This window comes from Antechinus flavipes, chromosome 3 (assembly GCF_016432865.1).
Source record: "Antechinus flavipes isolate AdamAnt ecotype Samford, QLD, Australia chromosome 3, AdamAnt_v2, whole genome shotgun sequence".
Taxonomy (NCBI): Eukaryota; Metazoa; Chordata; class Mammalia; order Dasyuromorphia; family Dasyuridae; genus Antechinus; species Antechinus flavipes.
The window spans coordinates 312,987,587-313,004,855 of NC_067400.1; positions in this window are offsets into that span (position 1 = coordinate 312,987,587).

Consider the following 17,269-nt stretch of genomic DNA (forward strand, 5'->3'; position numbering starts at 1 on the left):
TAAAGGGGCCAGCCTGATCATCTTAAGCATATTTGAACATAGCAGAATGGTTTTTAAGCAGTTGGATATGGGTGTGACTAAATTTAAAACCACAGAAACATCTTTCTTATCTCAGCAAAGAATTACACAAAGCAGCACAAAGTAGGCACAGGGGAAAAGATTCTAGATTTAGCATCAGAGGCTTGAGATGCAAATTCTGGCATTGAGACTTACTATCTCTGTGACCTTGGACAAGTAAACTTACTCACCCTGGACCTCAGTTTCCTCAATTACCAAATGATAATTTTGAACTTAATGGGGTCTCCAGGGATTTAAGTGGTGCTATGGATAGTATCAGGCCTGGAATCAAGAAAACTAATTTTCATGAATTCAAATCTGGCCCCCAAAACTAGATATGTGACCTTGTTTATCTCAGTTCCTCATCTGTAAAATGAATTGAAGAAGGAAATGGCAAACCATGCTAGTATCTTTGCCAAGAAAACTCATGAATAGTGAGATACAAGTGAAAACATGGAACAACAACAACAACCACCTGCCTCTAGAATCCCCTTCTAACTTTGGGGACTATGATCAACTCACCAAACAATATATGTCCGATGAACACTTACTGTGCCCCTGGCTTTGGGCCAGGTGCTAGGGGAGGTACAAAAAAGTATAAGACAAGAGCCCTTCCTTCAGAAACCTTGAAAAATAGTTGAGAAAGAGAAATTAATACATATGCAATAATTTTAGAAGTTCAAGTGTAAGGGACAGACTATAAACCCTATGATTCAGATAAAAGAGTGGTCAGTGAACTGTAACATGTGCAACTAAAAGTGCTTTAGATTTGGAAGTGGAACAGTAGTCTGAATCTTGCATTTGCCACATGAACTATGTTATGGTGTCCAGCATTAACCTCACTAAACCTCAGTTTCCTCACCTATAAACTAGAGATAACAATAGTTGCACTGAGGCAGCTAGGTGAAATAGAGAGATAAGAGATTCTACTTTAAGTCAGAAGGGTCTCCCTCATATACTTAGCTATGTAAACAACACTAGCCAAATCACCTAATCTCTCTTAATCTCAGCTGCCTCATCTATAAAATGGGAATAATAATAACACATTTCACAGGGTTGTATTAAGGATCAAATTAGACAACATACAAAGTGGTTTTCAAACCTTAGAGCATTATATAAATACTGACTATTTTAATATTATTGTTATTATTACAAATATCTCAAAGTTTTATTATTATATACATTATTATTACATATATCTCAAAGATATATTATTACATATATCTTAGGTAAGCACTCAGTAAACCATAAAATGTTCTATAACCATGAATTATAAAAATGACAGCTGAAATAGTTGGAAAGGCTTTTAGGGGAAAAAAAATTTACTTGGAATTTGAAGTTAGTCAATAAACATTTAGTAAGTGCCTAGTATGTACCAGGCACAGTGCTAAATGTTGAGAATATAGATAGATATTGGGCAAGAAGAGAGAAAGTTAAGGGTTTCACAATGGTCAATGACATGAAAGTGAATTGAATGTCCATTAAGTTTTAAGGATCCTCAAATGAGATAACATATATAAAACTTTTTACTAACCTTAAAGTTCTTGAGAATGCTAAAAGTCTTGAGACAATGTTAAGCCAATAAGGTATTAAATTTCTCAAAAGAAGTCTTTAAGCAATTTTAAGGATTACTCTGCATAAATTCTGTTATAAATTCTATTTTGACCTGAGTAGTTAGCAAAAGTGTCTGAAAAGATTAGGCATTGTTTTTAAATAATATCTGAAAAAAAAAAGTTTGGATTGGGAGTGAAAAAGAAGAGTTGCAGCATGATAGAGTCAGAAGGAACCTTGAAGACCATGTAGAACCACAATCATAGTATCTACTAGAAAGAATTATTATAAGAGATCCAGAATTGAAAAAAGAATCCCACCTACAAGATCTTCATCTAGCTATCACTGAAAAAGTAAGAAGCACAATTTCCTTAGGCAATTCACTCTACTTTGGGATACCTCTGTTAAAAAGTTTGAGAAATTTTTTTGGATTTTTTTTTGCTTTTTTTTTTTTTGTTTGTTTGTTTGTTTGTTTTATTTTGTTTTGTTTTCTAACAATGATCCTAAATCTGCTTCTCTGCAACTTCCACCCATTTTCCTAGTCCTGACTTCTAAGGCCAAGAAAAACAAGATTGATTCTGTATGATAGCCCTTCAAATAATTGAAAGTAAGGCCATGTTTCTACTGTCTTTTTTTTGTTCTCCAACCTGGCTATTTCTAGCTCCTTTTACAGATCCTTGAATAGACTAGAATCTCTTCAGTTCTCCAGGCACTCTCCACTGACTCATTCCAGTTTATTAATGTCCTAGAATGTGTTACTCTGGATTTGGTCTGAGCAAGACATACTACAGCAATTCCATAACTTCCTTTTTACTAAAAACCATGCATCTCTTAATGAAACATGAAAATACATACACTTTTTTTTTGTATGGCATGTAACATTGTTATTGTATTAAATTGCACTAGAACTCAGTGAAATACACAGATCTTCTTTCATATGAGGTGTTGTTGCCTGGCCATTTTTTTCTCATCTTGTATGTGTATAATTGTATTTTGAACCCATGCTTAGGCACATATTTGTCTCTATTAAATTGTGCCTGTGAGATTTGGCCCATCTACTAGACTCTCAAGATCATTTTGGATACCTTTACTGTCATTCAATAGGATAACTATCCCAAATCCAAGTTATCTGTTAATTTGAAAGTCATGTTATCAATTTTGAGACAAAAATTGCTTGAGAATCCATTGATTAAATACCGATATCAATCATTAATACAGAGATGGATTTTAAAAAGCACCCCAATGCTTATTACTCTCAGAGCACAGGTTTCACTGAACATAAAATCAGTGAAGCCAAACCATCAGTTTCAGGTTACATTATATAGATTTTGGTGACAAAATGGGATGGTTGCAATGGAATTTCAAAGAAAAAATAAGGAAAGATAATGATAAACATATTAAAGAACACATAGCAGAAGATGGAGATCTAAAATCAGGTAAAATAAGAAACTGATTTAATCCTGAACTATTAATACCTATGTCAAGCTTGGTTTTGTAGACTATAGTTGCTTACATGATATGTTCATCTTAAGTAAATGGCAGTAAAACAAAATCTAAAATCTGAAATTTGCTTACCACAATCTCTTCATCCAAATTATTGAAAAATAAAGTACAGCAACAAAAGCATATCACCAAGGTGCTTCACTTTAAAAAAAAAAACCCTCCAAATTAATGATCCATTATTGACCACTCTTTAGGTCCAGTTGGTGTAACCATGTCTCATTCCATTCAATTGTACTATCATACTATCATATAAGCCACATTTTAGGACATAAACTCTTGGGAGTTGGGATTCATTCTAGTGCCTATCACATAATACATGCTTAATAAATCTTAGATTGATTAATTGATCCATTCATCTTTGTTTGTCAGATGCTTTGCTATAATTTACTGGTTAAATATAAAAACATTTCCCTGATCTAGTGTATAGTAATTCTATCAAAAGAAAAATAAAAAAGATATTGGATTGGTTTAGCATTATCTGTTCTTGAATTTGTATTAGCTTTTGATGGTCCTTATTTTTCCCTTTAACAATGCATTATAAAACATTAGTAGGAATTAAAGTCAAGCCCATCAATCAGTAATTGCAGTTTCTATCTTCTTTACTTTTTTGGAAAATCAGGATATTTTCCCATCTCCAAGCTTACCTGAACCCTGTCCTTTCAAAATTCATTAAATCTCACCAAAACCCCATACTCTAGCTCTTTTAGTACCTTGAATATAATTAGTCTTAATGTTATTTTGGCTTTGGAGACCCAATTATATCTTATCATCTTTTCACTTATCTTGAGTTTCAATTTCTAACCAATTTTGTTTAATCCTACCCCAGACAAGTCTGAATGTCATTGGCAAAAGAAAAAGAAACAAAAGTTGAACGGTTCTTTTTTTCTCAATATTCCATTATCATTGTCCAATCTACCCAAAATTTCTTTTTCGATACAATAGGGATAATCATACTCACAGTACTTGCCCCTTGAGGAAAGCCACTACAAACATTAAAGCATTATATAAGTGTGAGTTATCATTATAGACCTCTGTTTTCCCTGAAGCTTTTACAAGTTACAGTATATAATTTGTCAGAATTCAGGATAAGAGAAGACATAGAGAAGGCTACATGATTGCATTATTCAAATATTTGAAGAGCCGACATGTAGAAGATAAATTAGACGTGTTATGCTTGACCCTGAAGGGCAGAGCAATGACCAATGAGTGAAAGCTATAAGGATGAAGATTTTGACACAACATACAGAAAAAAGTTCCTAACACTTAGAGCTGTCCAAAAATGTAATGAGCTGCCTTGTGGCACAGAAAATTCCCTATCACTAGAGATATTTAAAAATTGACTAGATGTCATGATTACATGTCAGGAATAGTGTAAGTGGAATGCACAACTTGGATGAGTTTGAACTCTAGATCACATATCTAAATTATCTCCAAATTTAAGATTCTATGATTCAAACTATTTAAAAAATTATTACATTCTTATGCAGCCTATACCCTTTTGCATGTCTTCTCCCTGTTTCCTAATTCAGCTTTCCCATATTCTAGGTATTTTGTGGGTCATAATTCTCTCCATAGCTTACAAAACTCCACCTATGTGAATTTTTTTTTTACTATTCAATCATATGATCCAATAAATTAATTACAAAGGCATTTTGTTTAAGTAACAAAGTAAGCAAAAATGATGAAACATTCTTCTTATAACTTTAAATCTTCCATAAATTCATACACATTCAATGGGAAAAATGAATAGACCTTTACAGAAATTATATGTGGAAGTCACATGAGTTCCTGTGCTCTAAAGGATTAAAACAAATGGAATATTCTTTATTAGAATACATACCTGGAGGACAAACCAATGCCTCATACTATGAAGGTGCCAACTTCTTCTACTGATGTTACTATGCTGCTGAATCTGTTTCCTGCTAGGAGATACTCTCCACTCCAGGATGTTTTTAACCCTGACTTTTTAGGCTAGATAGATGGAGAGACAGACAGACAGACAGAAAGACAGAGAGAGACAGAGAGATGGATGGATAGATGGATAAGTAAATGACTATGTACAGATATAGATAGATACATACATGCATATATACATACACATACATATGCATATATACATAAATATATAGAGTATCTATTAAGCACTGATTATGTACAAGACACTATGTTTAGGCCATGCCTTCAAGGAGCTGACTTTCTAATGCACAAATATGACACATAAAAGAGATCTGGAAAAAGGAGTGAGTAAGTAACTGAGCAGGAGACTAGGCACTATACAAAAAAAATGAAAAGTACAGACCTTAACCTCAAAAAGCTTATAATCTACTGTCCTTTCTTAATTAAGCAATTAATGGGTAATCAATATAATAAGAATAATCCAAAATGGCAAATCATTTTAAAATTGGCATTATATGTGTTTGCATATTTAGATTGAAAAATTATTCTGTATGATGTTCTGGGAATTCAGAACACTGCAGACAAAATAATGGAGCCACACTGTGTTACTCAAGGGGAGTTGAAAAATCGCCTAGTTTTCCCATCTGTCCCCTCCTGTTCATCTTCTCTGTGCTCCTTATTAGTTCCTGGGTATGTCCATTACCATCTGTCAGACTGAAGAAAAGTACCAGCCTATGTAGAGCTACCATTTTTAATCTTTAAACCCTCTTAATAATTGGTTTACTTTTTCTAGTCGAGGAATAGGGCTAAGGATTAAGAGGAAAGAGGAAATAAATGAGCAAAGGACATAAGATGTCGTTTTTATTATGGATGGGTGCATTTCACTTCAAATTTTTTTAATCTCTAACTTATAGCCCATTCATGTTTTCTGCTGGTCCTACAAAGTTTAGGAAATGGGCAGAATACCAGAGAAGAACTATACCCCTAGGGAGCTCCTCTCAAGATAAGATGCACTACTGTCATTAATTGTAATTGTTTTAGAACTGAGACAAGAGACAAATAAGAAAGGGACTATCTAATTTGAACTACATCTGAAACTAAAAGGATAGACTATGAATATGTGAGTGAGCTGTATTATAGCATTGTGTATATATGTATATGTGTATATATGCAGCATATACACATATACATATATATGAATATTTATTCAGATGGATCTAAGGCTCTCTGTTCATAATGAATTGAGGTTTTGTTCAGGGTAAAGACCATCAATCCACAAATAGGTACTCTGGACCCACACAATCTTCAGTTTCACACATAACCATGCTACCTCTTGTAGCTTTCATTCTAAAGTTCCCCTTTCTGATAATTATCTTCTGTATTTCCAACTAGAGTCTACTAAGAATCATTAAGGGTCTACTAAGTTCTAGGAAATCAAAGCCAGAAAAGAAACAATACCTGCCCTCAAGAAGATTACATCCTACTTTTATAACTCACTCTGCCTCATACATCAATTTGTTCTTTGTCCTCACCATAATCTCGAGACTCTATCTTTGCCTGTTCTCTCAGCATTACCTTTATTTTGGATTCATTTTTCTCTTTTCCCAGTCTTGATTCAAGATGAAGAAAGCCACCAAAAAAAGGATAATTAATTCTAATGAGATTCTGTTGCCTCTCTGACTATTCTTCCCTATTTTCATTAAAAAACATATCATTCTCCCAAACTCATTAACCTCAAAGTCATCCCAGGTTCTTCCCTGTGCTTCACCTCCTATATCCCAGCACTTGCCATGGCTGTTGAATCTCTCTCTTGCATATGTCCTTTTCTCTTCATTTACACAACTACTACCCTGCCTCAAACCCATCATCATTAACCTGGACTTTGGTAATATTCTTCCAAGCTCTCCCTACTCCAGACAGTAAAGGAATTATGCTATACACAGCAACCAAAATAATCTTTTTAGGACACATATAATCTGTCCTTTATCCATCCTTCTGGGTTCATTTCATATTACGTCTCTCTATGTACTCTATTACGTACTCTCTATGTAAAAGTCAAACTGAACTTTTAACCATTTCTTAAATGTTACATCCCATCTCTTTTCTCCCTGTATTTGCAAAATCTATTCCCTAATCTCTGGAATGCAATTCTTTTTAATTTCTATCTTTCAAAAATCTTCTTTCAAGACTGACCTTTTCTGTGAAGGTTTTCCAGATTCTCTCAGTTGCTAATGCTCTTTCTTCCTACATGTTACTTAGTACTTTTATTATTAATAAGCTCTTTATTGACATCTTTTATATATCATCAAAGTTATTTCATGATCCTCCCATATAGCTATCCCATACAACAAATAGCATTTTTAAGATAGTAAGAAAAAAGGAAAGGAAAAAAAATCAGCACAACTGATTATCATGTTGAAAAAGGCCAAAAAATTGCACAGTGTGTAACAATTATGAACTTTCCACTTCCATAAAGAAGAGGTTTGGGAGTGTTTCTACTATCTCTTCATTCAAGTCACACTTGATCTTGACAATGTTCTTATTTTCACTTTTGACTTTTTTGCACGCATTTGTTCTTTCAATTTACATTATAGTCACTGTGTATATTGTTTTTTTGGCTTTGCTTCATTCTGCATCAATTCATGTAGATCATTGTGACAGAAGATTTATTGGGCCCCTATTTTATTCCAATCAATATTAATCAATTTGATATGATTCCATGGGGGCAATGATTATAAGTTCCAATAGTAGGCCTCAGAGCTATGAATGTCAGATTGTAAATTCACTTGCTTAATCATAGGACGCTAACTATAGCACTTCCACCCTTGTTTTGCCTTATTATGGTGACCAAGCCCAGTGTGACAAGGATGACCTATTTATGTAGAAAGTCCCCAGGCTATTTTTGTTGCCCCTCTGTCCTTTGCCATCTCTCTATCACCCAACACAAGGAGAGACCATAAACACATAGCCAATCAGTGACCCTCATTCCTCAACTGGAGCCTGTCCTTCTATCAGCCCATCAGTCCTTATAGATTTTTTGACATCTACTTATATCAGCCCAACCCCATAAACCTTCTCATCAACTTGACAGGACCTTCTAAAAGGCTGAAATAGGTCTGCTAAAGTCTGCTTACTAGCCCATTTGTCAATCAATGGCATTCTGTACTTTGTGATCCTGCTGGAGGATCAAGGAAAGGTCTCTGTATTTTGTCCTGGTTCACAGGTATCAAGCACTCTAAAACTAAGTCCCTGGAGGAAGGGGACATTTCAGATCAGGAGGATCTAAGATCTACTTCATTAGGGGCACCATGGATCCTTTAATTAAGTGTCATTGGTTCAAAGCTCTGCCTTAATGGCTTTTCTTATAGATTGGACAATTCAGAAAAATCTTCACGTTATTACTTAATATTTACTTTACTTACATTTCTATACATAAATCTTAACCTCACCCGGAAGAATATAAGCTCCTTTAGAAAAGAGTATTTTTCATCTTTGTCTGTGTATCTCTGCTGCTGAATTGAATTGAATGAATTCACAAGATACAAATTTTAGTTTGCTGGGATTTTAACATAATCTACAACTTTGAATTCCAAATCCCAAAGATACAGCAAACTCATAGGCTTTAAAATGTCAGAGTAGAAGTTTTACTTTAAATGAGGGGACTTCAAACTTCCTTCCCTTCCCCTTCCTACAGGTTGCTGACTGCAACTCAGAGTACTACAAAAGTAAACAGTGAAGGCAGGAAGGTCACTAGGAATTAGATAAGCAGAAAAGAGTATATTACAAAGAAGCCAAAGAAAACTTACTGTGAATAAACCACAGTGTGAATAATCCACCCAGGTACCACGAGAGTTGATTATATATTTATCATATTTATAACTTTCCCAAGGTAAGATATTACAGACAAATCCAGATATTGGAGACAGTAAAAATAGGCTCACATCGTCAGTCAAAACTTGCCTTCTATGAAGATGTGAAAAAAAATTAGATGGTCTTTTTTATCATCAATTTTAATCCCTGTTATATTTTCTAGGATAAGTGAAAACTAAAGTGAGTAACATTCAAATAACTACACACACACACACACACACACACACACACACACACTGTTCTTGTACCAAATACATTAATTTCAAATGCATTAATTCCATTCCAGGGCAGGCACTTTGCTCCTCATTAACCCATAGGAGGGCCTTCTGGGCACTGGGTGGATCTTCTGTGAAGGATTTGGAATGTGTTGCACATTGACTCAAAGCCAGAAAATCTTGGTTTAAATCCTGACTTTGCTACTTACTACCTATGTAACACTAGGAAGATTGTAGAATTTCTCTGATCCTCAGTTTCCCCATTTGTAAAATAAGGAAGCTAAATTAAATGTCCACTTAGGTCTCTTCCAAAATGGAAGTATGTTGGATTTAGAGTAAGAAGACAGATTTAAATCTTGATCCTACCGTTGTTGTGGATTCATTTCATTGTCTGACACTTCATGACCCCATTTGGGGTTTTTGTCACAAAGATATTGGAGCAGTTTACCATTTCCTTCACCAGATCATTTTACAGATGAAGAAACTGAGACAAAAATGATTAAGTGACTTGCCCAGGATCACATAGCTAGTAAGTATCTGAGACTAAATTTGAACTCAAATATACTTCAGGCCAGGTACTCTATCCACTGTGCCATCTAGCTTCCTCATGATTCTATTATTAGCGTTTAGCCAGGTCCTCAACTGCCTCATCTATCAAATGAGAGAATTTGAATAAAGATCCCTTCTAGCTCTCAACTTGTGATTTCAAATCTATAAATCTATAATGATTGCAAAATTAAGGGTTTAGACTAGATGATTTCTGATGTACCTTCTAGCTCTAAATCTATGATTCTATGATTTTTTATGATCTTCCAAAAATATACAGACAAGAATTGTACAGAAAAAAAAAATGTATGAGGAGATAGTTATCCCTCTTCCCTGAAAAAGAAGCACTCATATGGATGAGATCATGGATCCATATATATTAACAATTACAGTATATGGATATTGTAGCATTCATTTTAACAGATAATTTCTGTTGTTTGAAAATGAAAAACACAGTCATTTTCTCTAATTTGGATTAATTTTCCTGCAATTTCATCAATTGTTTTTAGATAATTGATCTGTCTAAAATTAGCGGTGCCCTTAGTCACACTCTGTTCAGCAATTAGTCAATGCATGTATAATAGGGCAGAATTTGATAATGTACCCATTTGTATTGAATAGAACATCTGGTAAGACTAAGGTGTCTCTGAGGTCAGATCTGTGAACATGCAAAGAACTAATCAAAGCAAAATCAAAGCAAAAAAGTAATGTGTATTGAATATAATGGAGACCTAAGCAATCCATGTGACTCCTTGTATAACTCGGTGATGGATTAGTCATCACTGATCATAAACAAAACCAGGTTGGAGTCAGGGAATGTCATCGCTGGAAGATATATTAAGTCATCTAGCCCAAATTCCATCCCCTCCTCTCATTTTACAGATAAGAAAACTAATGACCAGAGCAGGGAAGTGACCTGTGAAAATTCACAAGCCAGGAAGTGAAAGAACCAGAATTTGAACCTAGCATAGATCTCAAGATTCATTGTCCAGTAATTTGTGTTGAATTGTTGTAAAAGACACAATGCTATTTTCTGAATACAGTATTTCCCAATACACTGTGACTATACAAGTTTCATCTTCTTTATTTTGTTTTCCAATGATATTAAGATCAATGAAAAGTCTTCCCTCTTTACTTCCTAACCCATCCCATCAAAGTCACAGATGATAAAAGAGACAATATTCAATACTGGGAAGGAATCATGAGTATACTTGAGACTTAAGATGCACAAAGTTTTATATCAAGCAAACCAAACTAATTTCTAGTCCATAAGGTATCATTTTCAAAGACAACAGAATACCTGCCCTCCTTCTCCATCTTCGATTCTAAAAAATGTGCAAATACCTGGCTCTACCAGAAGCCACAAGACAGAGGAAAGCTAAGATGTCTTGCCTCTCCAATCATATTACTGCAAAAGAAAGAACTGCACCCTTAAGTCTAGAAATTTTCTTAAGGTCATCTGGTTCATCATTTTCATTATGCAATTGAGGAAACAGACAGTTTGAGGTGATCACTAAAACATCACCAAGGAATCCTAACACAGATTATCTGATTCCAAATTCCAGAGTCCTTCACTGTAGCACATTCCAGCTGGTGGCCAGCAATCACTCTAGATGCAATTAGTCTGCCTCCCCAGCCACACCTTCTCTGCCCAACTTCAGCAAATGAAGATATTAATGAGCAGCCTCCTCTACTGCCATACATGAACGCGCGCGCGCACACACACACACACACACACACACACACACACACACACCACCTAACCTTATGTATGTTGCTGAATGCCTAGAATAGAAAACCAGATAGAGAAATAGCACCAACATCAATAAGGTCATCCTGTGGGGAGAAACACACCAAAGATGAGTTTCTAGAAACAAATCAGCTTCTTTCACATAGCTTGAAAAATCAATCAAATGTGCTCCAGACTGCAAAAGAAAAATTTTGTTCATTTGAAAGAAGAAAGAGAGAATTGTGTGGGAGGCAGAGTAGAAGGAGGTGGGGAAATCCCAGGGTGAAAGAATGGTAAAATAAAAAAGTGAGCTGGGGGTAGGGGGGAAGAGAAATGAAAAAAGAAAGGGGGAAAGGAAAAATTAAAGAAGGGGCAAAGAAATAGAGGTTTGAGGGAAATGACAAGCAAAATGTGGGGAAAGAATGATGGGAAAATCAGAGCAAAATATAAGAGAAAGGGTTAATGATGAATTATGCATGGTACCTTTTTTTCCAATAGCAAGATTTTCCTCACCATAGTCAGGTATGACTGACTTTGGGAGGAATATATAGCTACTCCTTCATTCACACCCTCCCCCATCAAGGACTGAAAGGGTTGAAGGGAGATAGCCTTTTGTTACATAATTTAAATTTAAATGAGCTTAGATGCTTTGAGGAGGGAGAGGTGCCTGGCTGTATCCCATTTACAATTCTGAAACACACCAGAGCCAAATGCCCCAAATATTCTGGACAGATTAATCTTTGCAGAAATCTATCTATATAAAGATGAACAAAATGCAAAATTAAAGTGATTCTGTCACTTAAAATAAAGAGTAATCACTTATGTTCAGAAGGAAACTAAATAAAGTAGCAGGGAATTTCTCTTATTCAGGGAAATTCATAGAAATGAAAAGCTTTTCTATAGGCTCCGTTGTAACAACTGTAATTTTCCAAGACTGCAGACATGCTATTTGATTGGGACCTTTGATCAACATTTGTTATTGATGTTGTTACTTTCTTATTGCTAGCACAGGAAAAAAATAAGTCCACATCCTGACATAGTGATTTTACACAAAAAAGAGGCAGGCTTACACTATCAGAGATGCTAAGTGGTTCTCATTCAAACTGTTTTGGGGATGAGGAAAATGTTTACTTGTTTGGGTCAAAATTGTGATGTCACCAGTATAAGTAACTTCCAGTGTGGAAACTATCTCCACCAATGCAGATCTCCTCTGAGCACAGTCTTAGAAAGTTGTTTGAAGCCATCAAAGGTCAAATTCCCAAGATCCCTTAAGTAGTATGTGTTAGAAGCAAGAACTAAGCCTAGAACTGTTATTTCATTGCTGATGGAACTTAATAGACCTTCTCTTGCTTCTGATAAAAATATGAACATCTAAACTTGGCATTTAAATCCTTTAATAATCTGGTTCATCTCTCCCTTCCTGGGACTATTCCACATTAGTCCTCTCCCCCTTGCACATTCTAACCATAATGTTTGATGTACTGCCCCCTTTACTCAACATGCTATCTCCCACTTCTCTATTTTTTACATCTAAACCTGGAAATTTTTCCTTACCCAACCCTGTCTCTTGGAACCCCTGGATTCTTTCTTGATTCCTCCTAGTTAAACCCCTTACTCCTCTTTGATCCTGTATATATTGTTGTTGTTGACTCATTTCAATCATGTCCAACTCTTCATGACCCATTTGAAGTTTTGTTAGCAATGTATTTGCCATTTCATTCTCCAGATCATTTTACAAATGAGGAAATTGAGTCAAATAGTAACTTGTCACACAGGGTCACACAGCTAGAAAATGTCTGAGGTCAGATATAAATTTAGGAAGATGTGTCTTCCTGGCTCTAGAACCATCCCTCTAGCCACTTCACTACCTAACTGACCACTTGCATATATAGGCTGTATTCTATTAAAGATGTAAATTTCTTGGAAGCAGGAACTTTGTTTCACTTTGTCTTTGAATTCTATTTGTCCTTTGAATTTCCAGGATCTTCATAAATGTTAATTAAGTTGGTTTCGTCTTCCTGATTCTTTTTTTTTCTTTTTTGCTGAGGTATTTGGGGTTAAGTGACTTGCCCAGAGTCACACAGCTAGGAAGTGTTAAGTGTCTGAGACAAGATTTGAATTCAGATTCTCCTGACTCCAGGGCTGGAGCTCTATTCATAGTCTTCCTGATTCTTAAGACTATACCTAGTACACTTATTGCTTTTAAAAACATCTTTTTAAAGAAATGACAATGACTGGAACATCATACAAAGTTGTCCTCTCTGAGTAGATTTACACACTTCTTTGGTGAAATTTTAGGAATCTTCATAACCACTGAACAGAATAAGCAATGAAGAATCATTTCATTGAATCATAGAATATGAATGTAGGAAAGAACCCCATAGTCATCTGAATTAATCCATACACTCAATGGAATTATATTATAATGTATTCCACAAGTGGTTTTCCCACTCTTGAAAATCTTCAGTAAAGGAGAAATTTTCACCTCCCGAGATAGTCCAAATCACTTTTGGGTAGTTCTAACTGTCTGGTTGGTTTTCCTAAATTTACCTTTTTTGCATTTTCAACTCATTGCCACTGGTTCTACCCCCTCAGTCTAAAACTAAGAAATCTTATTTTTAACCCAAATTAACTATAAAGGACATATATAAGAAGATATTATCTGTATTCAGGAAAAGAACTAATAAATAAAAGCATGTATAGAAGGCTTTTGCATAGCTACATAGTTATACATATTTATTTATATAAATATACCAACTCATATATATATATACATATATATATATGCATTTTTAAACATTATTTTTGACATTCTTTTTTTTTCAGTTCCAAATTCTCCCCCTTCCTCTAGTCTCTTCACCATCCATTGAAAAGGCAAGCAATATGATACTCATTATACATGGGAAATGATGTAAAACAAATTTCCATGATAGCCACGTTTCAACAAAACAAGAAAAATAAAGTGAAAAAGAAATACGCTTCAATCTGCATTCAGAGTTCATCAGTACTATCTCTGGAGGAAATGGTATTTTTCATCAGAAACCCTTTGGAAGTAGTATGGATCATCATCAGAACTTATCTTTCACAATTGATTGTCATTACCACATTGCTGGTACTTTGTTTCTGCCCACTTCATTTTGTATAAGTTCATGTAAGCCTTCCCAGGTTGTTCTGAAAGTAACCACTCAAGAGGACAAGTCTAGTCTCTCTTCCTCATGACAACTCTACTTGTAGAAACTCTCATATCCTGTAAGAAACAATTGTCTTACCAAGAACTCTACAGACCCACTGATGAGGTTAGGAAAGGATTGATCTTGAAAGGAGTGTCCAGAAACTGGCACACAGATAATTATCTGAGCATGCCTTTTTATACTCATACTATATATTTTATACTCCCCAAGTAAGTTCCTCCCCTCCTCGTTTACTGGGTACTAACAGAGATTACAACCTATCTGGACAGTCTAATGCCTCCATGTTGAGTCTCCACCTCTAATTACATCTCCCCTAACCCTTCACCTTATTTGGTGTGTATGCATCCCTTCTTCATCTAACAGCACGTTTCTTATTCTAATTTTTATGGCTTTGCTGTATGGGCTAACTATGTAACTCGTGGAAATAAAATCCCCATCTAATTCTCACAACTTTGGCCCTTCCTAGTCATCTCTTCTCCAGAAAAAACATTCCCATATGACATGGACATGAGGTCCATCATCACCCTTATTACCCTTCTCTAGACAGTCTTCAATTTATCAATGTCACTCTTAAATTGTGGTGCAACAAAATTAACGAACTATTTCAAATGAAATATGAAAAGGACAGAGTACAGTGGTATCAGCACTTACTTATTCCTGGAAGTTTTGGCATTCTTAATGCAGCTAAAAATATTTTTTCCCTCTTTGGTGACCACATCATACTGTTGCCTTTTATTAAGCTTGCTTTCCACTAAAAAAAACAAACAAAACAAACAAACAAACAAACAAACAAAAAAAAAAAAAACAGATCTTTTTTAGTTTCACATCTTGTATTTATTGATTGTTTATCCTCAAATATAAGACTATATGTTTATCCTTATCAGATTTTAGCTTATTATATTTGGATCAATGTTCTAGCAGCTATATCAGGGACTTTCTGACTGTTACATATGTTATTACTCTTTAGGAAGCTAGGTAGAAAGGGCACCAGGGCTGGAGTCAGAAAGACTCCTCTTCCTGAGTTCAAATCTAACCCCAGACACGTACTGGTGATCCTGGGCCAGCCACTTAACCCTGTTTGCCTCAGTTTCCTCATCTGTACAATAAGCTGAAGGAGGGAATGGAAAACCAATCCATTATTCTTGCCAGGAAAACCCCAAATGAGTCACAAAGTGTCAGACCCAACTGAAATAACTGATCAACAACAAAAACTTTATTTCTTCTAGCTCTGTGTCTATGAATCCAAGATTCTGTTTTCTTCCTGTTTTTGAAAATTGAGAAATTTGCCCTTCTTTGCCCTTGTAGTATCTTTCCTATTTTCAACATTTCTTCAATTATTACTAAAAGTAGCTCAGCAATCACAACTGCTAGTTCTTTCAATACTGCAAGATGTAATTCATGCAAGCTAGGCAACTAGGTGTTCTTTTATTATCTCCTTATTAATCTGGAGCATCACCTGCCTGTTAACCTTTTGTTGAATTGGATTGGATTGGTTGGAATTGAATCTACTGATTATGGAAGGGAAGGATAAGAAGGGAAGGAAAATTGGCACATGTAATAAAAATGCAAGAAAGATTTGCTTGAATTCTCCTATTCATAGGGCTTAGCCCTCTTCCTCCTCATACCATTTTTTATGTGCATGAAACTGAGCTTGGAATACATTGGTCTAAACTCACACCAGCCCATGAAAAAACAGCATCCATGTGACAAGATCAGAATAAGGAAGAATGGAGACTCGAAACTGAAGCTAGGAGCAAGGAAGTAGATTGGGGTGTGAACAGCAAGGGGAAAAGAATGAGAGAAACTCTAAATCTGATAGGAAATAGGAGAAAAACAAAGAAGAGTATGTTTTTGCCAGACTCTGGAGCCATTAGATCTGACTAAAAAAGAAACTTCACATTTTTCACAGGAGCTGAGCTTTCAGAAGAGATGGAAATTAGGTTTCCCCCCCTCCCAGTTTTCCAATCAGTTCACAAAGTGAACACAACAGTATCTGCAATAGAAATGCGAAAACCACATTAAGTCGATAATGATATCCTGAGTGACCTAAATGAAAAAGGAGATTGGCATTTTAGATGTTCTTTGTCCTTAGTTCTCTTCCAAGTTTTGTGAAGGCCTCTGACTCGATGGGTTTCAAGAAAGCTTTCTAAAAGTCTCTAAGTCAGTGACTGTCCTTCTCCCCCAGAAACTCCTTTATTACATGAAATCTGTAAAATGGATGTTATTTTGCCCAGTGAAAAGAGATCTCCTCTTATCATTAATTAGAAAAGTACCAAATCGCCAGTTCAAGGGATATCTTTATAAATAGGTGAAACAGTTGGCCACCTACTTATTGTCTATGATATGAAATTGCCATGAAAATTTCACATAATGAAAAATATCTATCCCATCAGAAAGTTCTAGGGCCAGTTGTTTTCCTCATTAGTAGGCAGTAGCAGTCACAAAATCATTGATTCTGAGTTGAAAAATATCTGAGGAGCTCTAATCCAACCCAGAACAGATTCATCTTGAGTATTTCTAGGACAGGGATTTTTTCATTCCTAGTTAGGTGATTCAGTGTAGAAAACACTGGATCTGGATCCAGGAAGTTCTGAGTTCAAATATGCCTCTAAGGTACTTACTAGCTGTGTGACTCTGATCCTCATCTGTAAAATGGATGTAAAATAGCAAATACCTCTCAGAATTGTTTTGAGGATGAAATGGAAAAATAT